Source organism: Cyprinodon variegatus, unplaced genomic scaffold (genome assembly GCF_000732505.1).
Source record: "Cyprinodon variegatus isolate N-32 unplaced genomic scaffold, C_variegatus-1.0 Scaffold769, whole genome shotgun sequence".
NCBI classification, from domain to species: Eukaryota; Metazoa; Chordata; class Actinopteri; order Cyprinodontiformes; family Cyprinodontidae; genus Cyprinodon; species Cyprinodon variegatus.
In genome coordinates, this window is record NW_015151222.1 from 206,875 (window position 1) to 211,028 (window position 4,154).

The following is a 4,154-nucleotide window of genomic DNA, read 5'->3' on the forward strand; positions in this document are numbered from 1 at the left end:
TCTATCTATCTATCTATCTATCTATCTATCTATCTATCTATCTATCTATCTATCTATCTATCTATCTATCTATCTATCTATCTATCTATCTTTCTTTCTTTTAAAACCAGGGCAAAATCCTTCGTCTTCTTCACCGTCTACAGGCTGCAGCCATGTCCCGAATTCCATGTTTTCCAGCCACGTGCTTTTTCCCGTTCTCCAGCTTTTTCTCAGGCTCGTGCTTCTTTTCTGAACATACAGGTTTACGATCAACTGGAAGCACTTCCTTACAAACACCTGAAACTGTTATATCTGATATTGATGTCATTTTTATGAACAATTGTTTTTTTAAATAAAGTATTTTAAATGCCACTATAATCACATTTTTTCAATTTTAATGCCAATTAAGGCCTTAATTTAAAAAATAATTAAAGACTTTTAATGACCCACGGAAACTCTGTTGCATATACACAGTAAGGCTTAGATCTAGCCAAAGGGGAGGGGCTATCAACATCAGAAAGTGTATAAAGACACTAAGCATATCTGAAACTGAAAATAAAAAAACCCAAAATAACCTTAAGTACTCAATATTTCAACTGAAAACTACATAATACATTTTTTTTATTTCACAGCACTAAAATCACTTAAGAAAGACTTTTTTTTTCTCTCGTTTTATCATTATCACCCAGATTTCAGCCAATATCATGATAAGATTTTAAGTGTATATCACCCTGCCCCTTCCTGTGATGTAGGTCAATGCATATAAGCATAAAAAACATGGGATACACTGTAGTATCAGCTGTAGTATCTTTTTAACTGTTAAACTATGTGGCAGAGATAGCATCAGTCTTTGGATCCAGCTGGGAGCAGATTTACTAATGATAGTAATGGTAGTTGTCCTTATTAAACAAGACAAACACATTCGGGGGGTAAGGAAAGCATTTATTTGTAGTAAAGGCAGCCCTTAAAAAAAAAAAAAAAACAGCTTTTACAGTTCCACTGCTCTTTACCTCAACAATAAAACAGAGAATTGTTTCCATGGCATTTTCAACGATACATAAAAGAATAATAAATACATTTTTATTCAAAACAAAATCTTATTTTAGCTTAGTCGCATCATCAGTAAACATACATTTTTATCGATTGTTTTTTCCATACGATAAGAAAAGTCGACCGAGGTCGGATCATCTGAGCAATGCTAACAGTGACGACACCAAGATCAAGATGCTTCACATAAAAGCTTACGAGACAAACAGTTATTCGTTCTTGTTGACGTGTTGCTGCCAAACGAAATGTCCAATCAGACGTCTCACAAATCAAACAAACAAACAGAAAAAAATCAGCTTAATTCAATAATAACCGAACCTAAAGCCGAAGCCTTTTCATTCAGTCGCTGCATGCATCCTTCATTTACTCTGTTCCAGTTAATCAGAAAAGTCCAAGTTAGTGCAAACTTCAGTCTTCAGAAACTTTAACTTATTTTAGCTTCATATGAGCTGCAATTTAATACGAGTTAGCAAGCTGCACCGGAGAAATTTATTCAAAAACAGCATAAAAAGAAAAAAATTAAACGATATCCGTCATGTTCTATGTTTCATGTATTTCAGACTAGTTATCCGTTTTTCAAGAATAAAGGTAAAGAACAAAAGAGGACTGTTTTTGTTTTTTGTCCCCTGAAAGGTAAGTAAAAGATGAGGATGATGTCTTTGTTACGCTGCAGCAGCTTAGACTCTACAAGAGGAAAAATGCTCCATCGATGTTGCCAATGCAACAAACATCTGCTACAAGAACCAAAACCTGGACAGAAATCCTCCTCCATCCAGGGTTAAAAGGCCTTGAGCGTTTTTGTTGGAGAGAACGTTTGAATAAGATCACATGACAGAGAAACCACAAGATGAGGACGGTGCGTTCCCCAGGAAAAGCTTTTTTGGAAATGCAGTGCAGCTGCTTATAAAAACCAACCAGTCGAACAAACTTAAATTTCATTTGTCTTTTGACACCAATAATAAAAGCAGCACAATCACAGTTGACACAAAAAAAATCCCCCCTTCCTGTGGCAGCGTACGGTCATTCCTCCCTTCACACAAACACAGACTGACACTGAGCTGAAAGGTCATTTTGTTCTGCATTAAATAAGGACTTTATATCAGAGAATTTTGGCTTTTGCTTCCTTCAGTTTGTGAACATGAGCCCTAAGCTGCTGAAAGGAGTGTCCTTCATCACACTTGGCTACGTTTAAAAAAAAATCAAGTACAAAACTGCAAAAATCCATTATAGAAATGTCCAAGGTTACAACTGAGCTGATTAAAACAGTCATTTTATTTGTGTTTGCATGTCTGAAAAAAAGAAGGAAGGTGAAAACCTTGAAAAGTAAAAATGGAGCCCAGAGAGGAAAAGTGTGGGAACCACCCACCTAAGCAATGCGGAAAACACGGAGGGTCTAAATCCCCCATATAGAAAACAATAGATCTGTCAATATCTGGGAAATGTTTAAAGAGTTTAACTATACAGTAGAAGCCATTCAAAATTGTACAACTTTCCTTGATGGGCCCTTTGCTGGTCCCCTACGATTCCTTTTTAAACATCAACATTTGTACTAAAATATTCCTTCTGTCATGATTTGACATTAAGTCCACTCCTGATTAAGTCATCTCCTGGTCAGACCCTGTAATTCAGTGAAAGGATGGAGTCAGAGTAAAAAAAATATGCAAGAAGGGGTCACTGCAATGGCTGGAAGTTGGAAGATTTTCACTGGGAGTTGGAGGGAAGTGGGCTGCCGTTCGGCTGGCATCTGACTGGGAAGGGCCATTTTGAATGGCTGCTACTGTAACCATTAATCTTTCTTTTCACGTTATAGAAAATTGAGATTTTGACAACTTATGAAAAACCAGATAAGTTGGAGTCCAAGTTCCTTGCCTCTAATTCAAAACACTTAACCACATGAAGTCAGAATTCCCCTTAGGAAAGTCGGAAGTTTCCCAAAAATATGACTGCCCATCATAGAAAACAGTGTCAGGCAGTTTCTCTTGGATCGTCTGGTGGTTTAAAACTTACTAAAGATACTCATAGTTGTTCACGTTCTAAAGTTCTTTTTTCTAACTCACTATAATTGTGAAATGTACCACTCCTTTTGATTTAACAGCTTTATTGAGATATCAGACAAAGTGCTGGAGTGACTGAAGTGTTTATTGGCTACGGAAATATTCCCATCTGAACCCTGCAAACAGAACCCAGGAACTATGACCTTGGGTGTGGCGTTTATCCAAGATCTGGCCTCAACGTTTGGAGGTGAATAAAGAATATATAACTGTAAACAAACTAAAGGATAATCTGTTTCAGCAGAGCATGCATCTGTCAGCATGCTGCGTTACCTTTATGTGCACAGAATGAGGTTAGAAAAGAAACCTCAGATCCTCATGATTCCTCCTGACTGTAAGAACAGATACAGATTCATTTACTATGACTGGATGATGGGGGCACAAGGTCAGCTCTGAACAAACGAGGTAATTCACTAGATCCCAAAATGAAAAGAATCACCTCAAAGGAACAGTCTGCCCCACTGGACAGCTGGTCTGTCTAATTCCTTTACATGTTTTCTGTCTGATTTAGCAGCTTTAGAAGCTTTAAATTCTCAAACAGTCTAAACAGGCTCGCTGGGGTCCCTCCCTGCTTCTGTTTGGGATGAATAAATGCAGCAGTCAAAACTAAATATCCAAAAGCGATAATGAGATCTAAAATCCAGCCTTGGAGACAAGTCCTCCAGTTTGTCGCTAGTTCAAAATCAAGGAGACGAGATAAATAAAACCTGAGCATTCAAGTTGAAAAAAAATGAAAAATGGATTCCAGTTTGAGAGATCTCATGAAGTTTCTGCTGAGAAACAGCCTGATGTGTTTGAACGGAAATATAATCCTGTTTCATTCCATCAAATAAGATTTCTGTTGAGTGTAACATCAGTAAAACATGTTTACATGCACCGCAAAAAAACACAAGTGAACTGTGACCCCATGGTGAGTTTCATCTCTGCTCAGAAGAGGGACATTTAAAAGGAGCAAAATCATGTTATATGCCAATAAAAGATAAATAAAAAAACATGTGATCTTCAAAAATAACATTATACACATAGAACGTCAGTCCTATTGGCTAATAGGTCCTCTTTGAGCCTCAACAGAATTCC